We start from the raw sequence: 11,883 nt of genomic DNA on the forward strand, positions 1-11,883 counted from the left end.
AGGGATCCTAGAAAATAGAGCAATAAGTTGATAAGAGGCAAATTTCTGCTCATAGTTTTGTCAAATGCTAGCGTCAGTCGTTCATCGCCTGGAATCCAATACAATGCATTGATGTCAAGCAATTTAATGTCAAAATAATGAAAAGATAACAAGCGCACAGACTAACCGCACTCAGTGGGCTTCACGGTACAATTATTTGTGTTAAAAAGTCAAATGTTTGGCAGAATGGTCTAGAAAGTGTCAATCCTCATTAAAGTGCTATTATATCTATAATCCACTGTGTTTTGGTTCACTTCCACATTATGTTCTCAATGCAGTTGAACCGCAGTTGGTTACAATTGGAAACGGTCCTACCTTCAAAGCAACGCTCTCTGATTGGATGTTTTTGTCTGCAAATTTACGATTACTTGGTTGAAATTAACCCAAACGAACCAGAACAGATTTAGATTAAAACAGACGTTATGTTGCCCTGGGAGAGCTCCCTTATTGCACTGGGAAATGTAGTTGTTACGTTAGCTGATTAGTAGCAATTAGCTGACGAGGACTCAGCTGTACATTCTGTATTCAAACAAGCTAACGTACTACAAATAAACTCAGAAAAGTTTAAAACCCCTTCTCTATTTGGAAAAGAAGGAGGAATATCTAGTGATCCATGAACGACACGTATTTAGATGTATTTAGATGCAATACAGAGTTTGACCAAAGCCATCAATAAAAAACGAATTTCTTCCATCCTGCTTATAACCAAATAGGCAAACATCAAATAAGAAGTCGACTCTCCTGCGTGGGAACGGGAGAAACCGTGACCTGTGTGGTCGTCATAACGAAGCTGCGGTTATTTTATAATGTTGCTTTATATATTTTATGAATTTGATTCTGCAGGGAACGGAGCCAAAGGGGACCGTGCAGTTTAATTTGATGTGCTAGACCATGTTACCCTGCCTGTATACAGTGTGTGTGTAAGTGAGCGCATGTGTATTGCTAACATGATTCATTTGTGGTGAACAAAACCAGCTGTTTCTACTGAGCGGTGGCCAAGAACCCCCCCATGTGTTCAGAGTTACCTAACATCGCCTGACCAGAGTCTGACCACTGCGCTGAGGGGACTATCGGTCAGATCCCATCCCTCAACAATCGAATAACTTCCAAGAAATCATCTGGACATCAAGTAATGCAACTGGAAATCAATTCACATTAAATCAGATATCATATTCAGGAATCAAAGAATATCCCCCGGAGTGTTTGTCGACAAATAGAGACTTTGTTCAGGCTGTTCACATGCTGAGTCGTTGCTATACTTATAAAGTAATGCACAGTAAGTTTATGCTTTTAATCTAAAAAAATCAATCAGTCTGTTGTAGAGGTGGTTTTGTCTGAGCAAAGAGTGATGAAGTTCGTGAAGGGAGATGGGCGCGTTAAAAAAGAAATTGTCACGAAATGTCTGAACTTCCGTAACACCACAAACATTGACTTAGGTTTCTTGTAACTTCACTAATTTTGTGGTTATTTTTTCTGACCAAAACCACAATGTTTACCCAACCTAACAACGTATTTGTATAGCTATAACCTCACTGTATTTGTCACACAACTTAAACTAAGCCTAACTCTATAAGTCAATAACGCCACTCCTGTAGTTATTCTAACCCGAACGACATTTACTTATTTGACACATAACTTCCCCGATTATTTTGACCCAAAACCACTCGGTTTTCCCAAGCCTAACAACGCAGTTTTGTTGCTTAAACCTAACTTTGTTTGTCACGAAACTAACCCTAACCCTAACCAATAAGTTGATAACGCCACTCCTGTTGTTATTTTAACCGAATGACATTGACTTATTCAACCACAATGGTTTAATTGATTGGTAACCACCTAAACCTTACAGAGGACTTTTGTGGCTTTTACCCAACTACTGTAAGCTTTCCTGCAAATACGTTTATTTCTGAAAAGACTGTGTGCATGTAACGGGCGAACACTGACATGTGTTTCGGAACATTCGTAGAAGAAGTCCTACGAACCTTTGTGTGTGATCTTATTTTAAATCTCATATGAAGTTAATAACATACTAAACATAACTGAAAGTACTTACAGCTCTATGTCTGATGTCCTTTTAGTTTATCAAAGGATTACTAGTTTCTGAGAAGGTCCTGTTCAGCAATACCGTCCAATTTGGCTCAGATTTCATTCAATTACTCATTTCAGGTTGGCTCTAATTTGTATTAATGTTTTTTTTATATTAAGCATATGTCAACCAGAGGAAAAAAGACATATCATTTGGTTAGCTGTCCAGTGCATTTTCATTTAAAGTAAAATAAGACCTGTGAAAAGAAATAAAGAAACTTCTTTTCAACACCAATAAAAATAGAATAACATGAACTGCACGGTCAACAGGGCTCGCATGAGTTCATTTAGGATAATGGGCATGTTGCAATTCATCATTATAATATGAAAATACAAGTTCTGTACATTATGTGTCGGGTTCAGAGTGTTCAGGCCAGCTTTAAGAGCCGGTGGCAGCTCCAGTAATCAGGCTCTGATTGCACGTATGATTAAAAAAACAGAAATAATGAGCGGGTAATTATGCAAAGAAAACTCTGCTCTGGGTTTTCTTTCTTCTATTTTTAAATCCTCCTTCTTTTGCCTTTAGCCTATTTTTCAAACACAAATTGATAGATTAGTGTGTTGACATTTTGAAACGGTCATTACTGGACAAAGGTGGGAAGTAACTAAGCAGATTTACTCAATTACTGTACTTAAGTAACATTCTGAGGTACTTGTACTTTACTTTAGTATTTCCATTGTACTTCTACTCCTCTACAGTTCAGAGGTACATGGTGTACTTCTACTCCACTGCATGTATTTAATACCTTTAGTTACTTCTCAGATGTGGATGAATGATGTGAAATATAATCAAGTGTTAAATCAGACTTTAGTTCCACCTGGAGTAAATCCACCAGCTACCCTGCAGAATACAAAGTCATTCAAACTAGCTGCACCTTTACCAGCTTTGAGAACACTTTCATGATCAATCATTATAAAACATATCATATCTATTATTCTGAAATGGACCAATCTGCACAATGACTACTTTTACTGTCTTTACTTTCACTATATTTTGATGAGAATACTTTTCTACTTTTACTTGAGGAACATTTTGAATGCAGAACTTTTACTGTAACAGAGTATTCCTACACTCTGGTACTTCTACTTTTACTCAAGTACAAGATCTGAGTACTTCTACTTTTACTCAAGAACAAGATCTGAGTACTTCTACTTTTACTCAAGAACAAGATCTGAGTACTTCTACTTTTACTCAAGTACAAGATCTGAGTACTTCTACTTTTACTCAAGTACAAGATCTGAGTACTTCTACTTTTACTCAAGTACAAGATCTGAGTACTTCTACTTTTACTCAAGTACAAGACCTGAGTACTTCTACTTTTACTCAAGTACAAGACCTGAGTACTTCTACTTTTACTCAAGTACAAGATCTGAGTACTTCTACTTTTACTCAAGTACAAGACCTGAGTACTTCTACTTTTACACAAGTACAAGATCTGAGTACTTATACTTTTACTCAAGTACAAGATCTGAGTACTTCTACTTTTACTCAAGTACAAGATCTGAGTACTTCTACTTTTACTCAAGAACAAGATCTGAGTACTTCTACTTTTACTCAAGTACAAGATCTGAGTACTTATTATTTTACTCAAGAACAAGATCTGAGTACTTCTACTTTTACTCAAGAACAAGATCTGAGTACTTCTACTTTTACTCAAGTACAAGATCTGAGTACTTCTACTTTTACTCAAGAACAAGATCTGAGTACTTCTACTTTTACTCAAGTACAAGATCTGAGTACTTCTACTTTTACTCAAGAACAAGATCTGAGTACTTCTACTTTTACTCAAGTACAAGATCTGAGTACTTATTATTTTACTCAAGAACAAGATCTGAGTACTTCTACTTTTACTCAAGAACAAGATCTGAGTACTTCTACTTTTACTCAAGTACAAGATCTGAGTACTTCTAGAAAAATATACAAAATGTTTTGAAAAAACTTGACTAATCTCAATATAAATCATACATATTAAAACAAAAAATGCATCAGTTGGCTTTTTATTTAATTCTGGACCAATTTTATGAATGCTCTGATTTCTTTAACTCTCCCTTTGTTTTTTGTGTTTAATTGACTTTACTTTGTCATTTTGTTTGCAGCCTCTCTTGGCATTTAGTAGATGTGTGAAAGCACCTAAACTATCAAATGTGAAGCATTAAACGCTTTATTTCAGAATTATATTGTGATCTATATATTGTTTTGCATTTACTATTCAATATTAATCTTTTAAATGCAATTAAAATAATGTGTACCATGTCAAAGCGTCCAATAGCGCCCCTTAGTTTCCTCCCTCTCTGTAATATTGTGAAATATTGGCAAGTTTTTGTACATTTTTAAAATATGAAAATAATATATATAAGAGATATATATAGCTTATAAAAGCAAATACTGTTTATGTTTTTTCATTAAATTGTCAGAAAAACATGGCGGACACCCAATTTATTTTTAGTGGGAAATCCTAAATTGTAGGATAGTTTGGCCATTAAAATGCTTTTTGATTACATGTGTATATTGTACTTTTAGAATATATGTCCAGTGGACGTGTAGGATCCATAGTTTGATAGATAGAAGATTATTTGAGCTCCATGTATTTTTTTTACAAAATATTGTATCCATGTCACAATCTTGAGAGGGTTATTTGTGAATATACTACGTTTTGCCCTGTCGAACAAGGTAGCTATTACACGTTTTTTTGTGAGACTGGGTTGGCCCCTCTCATGAAATAATTGGTCCCAGCCTGGCCCCCCCGGTACAATTGATCTAGAACCGCCACTGGAGAAGCCTCAGTGCGTAAAGTTGGGACGGATCTCCAAAGTCTCAGTGAGTTAAGTTGATCTCCGGACGCAGTTCATCCACAACTTCCATGTGCGTTACCTCTGCGGGAAACCTTACAAGGATTTCGGATTCCGGATGTCCCGATGCTCACTTTGCTCTCTGACAGATGAGAAGAACCGGCGTGTTGCTGATGTGAAGCGGATTTCCCTCTAACGGACCATCTGTCCCGGAGCGCGGAGGGGACATGGGTCAGCTTTATGGGGCGACTCTCTTACCATTTGGCGCTATCTGTGTGGTTTTCCTGTGGGAATCTGGGGCCAGCTCCATCAGGGCGACGCTCGCGGTGGACACCTCGAGGTGAGTCTCGCGGAGCTGATTACAAGAACCTAAACATGTCAATATAATCAGAGGTGGCAAAAGTAACACATTCTTTACTCAAGTAAAAGTAAAGATACTCGTGTTTAAAAATACTCTGGTAAAAGTAGAAGGACTGACTAAACTTAAAATGTAAAGAAGTATGGGCTTCAAAATATAGGCTACTTAAGTAAAAAAGTACCCCTTAACTAGCAGCTGTTTTAAAGAGTACCTGACCTCCCTTTATATTAATAGAACAATAATGTCATTGTTAGCTAATGAATGTTTCCATGCTGAACAACGGCAACATGACAACGTTTTCATTGGTCCCTCTTCTTTAGAGAAGACCAGGAAATGATGGATACACGGATCGTGTTCAAATCAATAGGCACGCAATGACTCTAAATAATAATGATCACGCCACCAAACACACATTCAGACTAAAGGAACCAGCCTGTTTGGGAAATGAGAGAAGTAGAAAGTACAGGTATTTGAGTTCAACATGTAAGAAGTAGAAAGTACAGGTATTTGAGTTCAACATGTAAGAAGTAGAAAGTACAGATATTTGTGTTCAACATGTAAGAAGTAGAAAGTACAGGTATTTGTGTTCAACATGTAAGAAGTAGAAAGTACAGGTATTTGTGTTCAACATGTAAGAAGTAGAAAGTAGCCTACAGGTATTTGAGTTCAACATGTAAGAAGTAGAAAGTACAGGTATTTGTGTTCAACATGTAAGAAGTAGAAAGTACAGGTATTTGTGTTCAACATGTAAGAAGTAGAAAGTATAGGTATTTGAGTTCAACATGTAAGAAGTAGAAAGTACAGGTATTTGTGTTCAACATGTAAGAAGTAGAAAGTACAGGTATTTGAGTTCAACATGTAAGAAGTAAAATTAAAAAGTCGTCAGAAAAATAAGTAGTGGAGTAAAGTACTGATACCAGAAAGATGTACTTAAGTACAGTAACGAAGTATTTGTACTCCACTACTTCCCACCTCTGAATATAATAATATAATATATATAATACAAAGGGGCTTTATTGGCATGACCACATTTTAAACATAGTATTGCCACCGTGCAAATAAAAAAATATATATAAATGTTTTGATCTTTAGTGCGTAACTATATTTAATCCATAATAACCTAATCAGGCATGTAGTGGTTTGGTTTCATCACAAAACGTTTCTGAAACAACATTAATTTGTAGATTTTTCAACATCTGATGTGTTTTTAAAAGATGGAAACGACATTAAAGCTTGGGAACATCCACTGCACTCACATACTTGTTTATTTCACTTTCAATTTAAACACTGTCACATACACAGTGCCAAAAGCCATGACAGAGTTTAGTCTGTGTTTGATTGGTTTCATGGCAGAGACCTCTGGATGAACCTCTGCCGATAATCTAATGTGATTTTCAGGGAAATGCAAAAGGCAAAAGGGGAAACTCCAAATGGTTGGAGCCAAATGTTACTTTATGCTCAGACGAAACATGACAGATGCTGTTTATATGGTCAGAAGGTAACGAGGAGGACGTGGGGACCTAATATAAAGAGTAGAAGAAGAAACCACTGCAGGAAAAAACCCAAAAATAATAACATTTAACCTTTTTTTAATGCATTCTGGTATCTTTTCCTAAATTACAAAACCCCTCAGAGTTACGCTTTAAACGACACTTATGCTGCTTTGATTGGTGGATATCATTAAGACTTCACATGTATGAATCTGTAATGTTGCCCCTGCTCTAATAGAAACAATAACAAGTTGCTATGTTTTGTTGATTTATTTCACATCCTGAAATTCAAAATGTTTATTTTCTAAAATGTAAATGACATGTGTTGCTGTGTCCTGAAAATGTTCGAGTGCAGAGCGAGTCAGTTTGACCTGAGAGGAATTTACATGTTTACAAAAACAGAAATGAGAACAGATGCAAACCTGTGTGTGTGTGTGTGTGTGTGTGTGTGTGTGTGTGTGTGTGTGTGTGTGTGTGTGTGTGTGTGTGTGTGTGTGTGTGTGTGTGTGTGTGTGTGTGTGTGTGTGTGTGTGTGTGTGTGTGTGTGTGTGTGTGTGTGTGTGTGTGTGTGTGTGTGTGTGTGTGTGTGTGTGTGTGTGTGTAAAACAGTCTTTCTATATTATGTGTATGTGTTTGTTTAACGTCTGCTTGTCACAACCGTTCGCCCTGTTGATCGCTCTGTTTTCTGGCTTCATTGATTATAGACCAAATGTGAAATAGTGAAAAATGCCTGTCATGATTTTGCAAAGGCAAAGATGAAGTCATCAAAAACAAACAAATCAAAACACTTGTTATATTTCTGATATTCAATTCATGAAAGTGCTAAATAAAGGAACATGAATCACCATATTGAAGCTCAAACAACAGAATGTTTGACAACTAAAAAAAATAATGAATTGGTTATACTGTACTTATTAATTTATGAAATGAGCTGCAGCTAATTAGTTTGAAGTGTTTCTGAAAAAAAGAGAATATTGGCCAATTTATTGTTATCCTATATTTTGATCTCTGAACGATCTCTGTAGATATCGACCTCAATTCTCCAGTATCAGTCAGACTGTCTATAAAACATTGATGTAGTCACGGAAATGTCGGACTGTCAGTCACGTCATTTTCTCATAGGCTTCTACATAACCTCACTATGTGTGTATGTTCGCCCCCTGCTGGATATTGGAAAGAATGCAGGTTTAAGACAGACTTCACTTTACAGACCCAGATATTGCCGTTGCAATGTCCGATGTTAATGTGTAGAGCTACTGGGAATCTGTAAGTGATGCCAGTCCTTCTCTTTTCAGAGCGGAGTGTCCTGATAATAAGATCTTGACGGTGGAGTACCCGTGTGTCGGCGCTGGAGGGAAGAGCAGCACGTGTTGGAGGTAAGAGTCTGAACTGGATCTAATAACTGAATGTTACGGTTCGACACTATATCTCTGGTTTGGCATTCAGAGGACGCTCTTTCCCGGAACAGAGTCTTGCTCAAGGACCGTCTGACAGGACTGGTTGAAGTCTTTATGGAGAATTGAGCAGATTGTTTCTGTGGCTTTGGAGCTGTTTCTGAAACCACTAAACCACCCGCTGTGGGCAGGTCGTTCACAATGTTTCATTCCTTTTGGAAACTATAAATCCTCTTGGAAGAGAAACATAATCATTTTCTAAATCCCTCTCTGAGAGGCAGAATCAGTGTTGCAAGGTTTAAGGTTTTACGAGCAACTTTTGGGTTGCAGAAGGTTCCTTTTTGTATCCATTGATGGGGTTGACCTTTATTTAATGCACATTATTTTAAATCCAATTCATAATTCATACCCAAATCTTAAAAAGTGGCTTCTACGATCCAGATACATCCACAGGTCAGTTTGTGCATCAATGAATTGGTCCAGACCTTCACAGAACCTTATTTATTTATGATAACAGACCATATTTAAATACGAACAGACCTTTAGGGCCGAGGGGAAATAACAGTTTGAATAAACTGCATTTAATAGTAATAATGTTATTTTGTATAAATTACATTTAATTCGGGCCACATTTGCTCATTCTTTTGGAGATCTGAGCAAAAAGTCTGAATGCTTATATTTCTTGAAAAAGATTGAGTTATATAATGATTTTTTTTACACCGAATTCTGATGCACATGTGGCCATCATCCTCTTCCGTAGTTCTGCAACCCAGAACATCATCTATCATCGCTCGGTTTTTATTTTTTACTCATCAAAGTGTCGAGATTTGTCGACCAATAGCAATAACTCTTTCAGAAGTCAAGATTATTATTTGAATTCACCTAACCCTAACTAAACCACACTCATTAAACCGAATACAGACGTGCCCTTCCATATCTTATTCTAACTCATGTTGTACTTTGTCAGACCTTCTGGAAATCTACATGACTAATATCAGCTTTGAACAGAATATACTTGCATCTTGCAAATCATCAGCGCTGATGCTTTCCACCAGCCTCGCTCTGTCAGTAAAACACAATCTGATCTTGAACTTCCTCAGGTCGGAGAGGCATCCTCCTCAGGGAGCTAGCCTGCATTATCACCTTCAAAGTCAAATAGTCTGGCATAAGAGGTTGTGATTAGATATGTATTTGCACTGTAGCCAAACAACCGTGTTATACAAGAGGAATATCAGCCAGTTTCTGAGAGGAATGGAACATATCTTTTTAAAAGAGGTTCCCTTTGTGATCGTCCATCTGTATTACAGCCTCCGGGGGTCTCATTTATGAAAATGCCCTTTCATATCATATCGTATGAGCATCTTAAAACATAGTTTAAGGCAATATGTCAATTGGATGCAGACGATATGGCATGTTGTCAGACTTTTAGACATTTAGATAACTTTCCTCTGAAACTAAGCCTTGGCTTGGGTTCGGTTGTTGGCGTAAGAAGATCTTTTAATAAATGAGGCATCGGGTCTGGCCAGGCTTTCTGATCTGTTTACTGTCAGGGTTAGACTGAAGGAGTCTGGTTCAATCTCTGGCTGGAGAGAGGGGATTAGATGGGGTTGGATGTTTCCTTTTCCACCTGGATCAATTTTGATTTCACAAATTACTCCAGGGCCGATCAAATTGAACAATTATGTCTATTTGTTAGTATTTATTTCTATTCAGTTTCAATGAGAGCGATGTGCTAACCATTCAGGTATTTCTCTTTTGGTAGACAGACTTAAAGAGGACCTAATCTGCTTTTACTCCCTTTCTTGAAGTGTGTTCTTTAGGTTTTAGTGCATGTAAACGGTCTGCAAAGGCTAACATCTTTATCCCCGCCTTCAGCAACTATCTGATCACAGCTCTTTCTGTTTGTACGCTGAAAGAGAATCCAGTGTGTGTACAGTGCAGTGTTGCCAACTAGCATCATCTAGTAGTGTTTTACGTCCAGGTTTGAAATGTGTAATAGAGGTTTATTGCTCTAAGCAATAAGGAATCTTGTTCCAGATTCAAGTTGTGTGACCAAATGATCTCTCACCATGTGAAATAGATCCACTTGAGCTGTGTCTTTGAAGTAGAGCAGTAAGTGTGGGAGTTTCTGCTCTCTGATCTGGAAGTTAAATTAGCTAAAATGTTTGTGGTGTTGTTAAAAGTCATGGCATTAGAATCTGGGTTGATGTTATAAACTGTTGTTTCACTTGCTGCTGGTTCAAAGGCATCCTTGTTGCTAGAGACCAAAGAAAGTGGATAGAGATGTCCATATGTGCCCAAGACAGTTTGGACGAGATGGGGTCTGATCGGGATTTATAAATAACATTTCTGGTTCAGGTTTAGTTAGCTAGATATGCTAACAGAGCAGCATTCAAGACTACATGTCTCATGCAGTGAAGCTTTGTGTCATGCATTTATCCGCATATAAAACAATCAATTTACAAATAAACTTTGCAGAACTCACATTAAACCACATCAATTGGACGATTTCCTGACACAAGAGATCTTCGCTTTGATGCCAGTTCTTGACGGGCGAACATCTATTGGGAAGCTTAATTGATATGTGGAACAGCTCAAGATTCACAAAGAACAATATTTGTCCCGCAGGCCTTGAGTTTGAAACTGACTGCCCAAGAGTCAGTATTTGACTCACTGGGAGTGAAACCATGCTGGTTTTCAGAGAGGGCAAAAGTACACATCCTTTCCTCAAGTAGAAGTACAGATACTCGTGTTTAAAAATACTCTGGTAAAATTAGAATTACTGACTAAACTTCTTTACTCAAGTCAAAGTAAAGAAGTATGGGCTTTGAAATGTACTTCAGTAAAAAGTACCCATAACTAGCAGGCTGAAATTGAAGATGTTGTTTAATTGTTGATATATTTATGATCCACGTCAAGTATTCAGTTCCGTGGGCATTTCTTCCAGTTTGTCTAGAAGTCTTCTCATCAGGGCTCTATAAATAAAGAACTACGGCAGATCTGTAATATTTAACGCAGCTTAACCGTGTATTACACTGCCGTTATGTGATGACTTTCAAAGAGAAAAGCAAGCACACTCGGAATTAAGTATTATTTTATTCTTTTAAAATGTTTTTCCGATTTCATATCATATAAACACCAAATCCCAACATGCATTGCGGCTAAAGCATCCAATCGGCAAGCTTAAACCATAGCTGAGGATCTTGGGTAATCACTCGAAATGCCTACGTCCGTTTCCGGTTATTTTTATTTTGAAATTCAGTTCCTGACGGACGCCAAAAAAGTCAGAGATTATGGAACTAAACAAATAAATAAAAACAAGGATAATGATGTGTTATTGGTGAGTAAATAACAGTGTGTTATTTTGAAAAGAATAACAAATTAGAAGGAAAAAAAGATTTAAAAAATACAGATTTCAGTATCCTGAGGCTCTGAGCCCCATTTAGTTTCCTCATGGACGGCAGCAAAAGTCCGAAATTATACGAAATGCAATAACTGTGGCTTGATATTGAGTAAGAACATGTTTTTATGAACCACACAGCTTCCGGTCTTCCTATAACACGTAATGCCGTGAGACTACCAATAGAAAAAAAGGGGGAAATCGTGTTGGTGAACACGAAATGCCATGAGACTGGGTTGAGAAAGTACAGGTATTAGTGTTCAACATGTAAGAAGTAGAAAGTACAGGTATTAGTGTTCAAAATGTAAGAAGTAGAAAGTACAGGTATTA

This window comes from Notothenia rossii (genome assembly GCF_949606895.1).
Source record: "Notothenia rossii genome assembly, chromosome: 2".
NCBI lineage: Eukaryota > Metazoa > Chordata > Actinopteri > Perciformes > Nototheniidae > Notothenia > Notothenia rossii.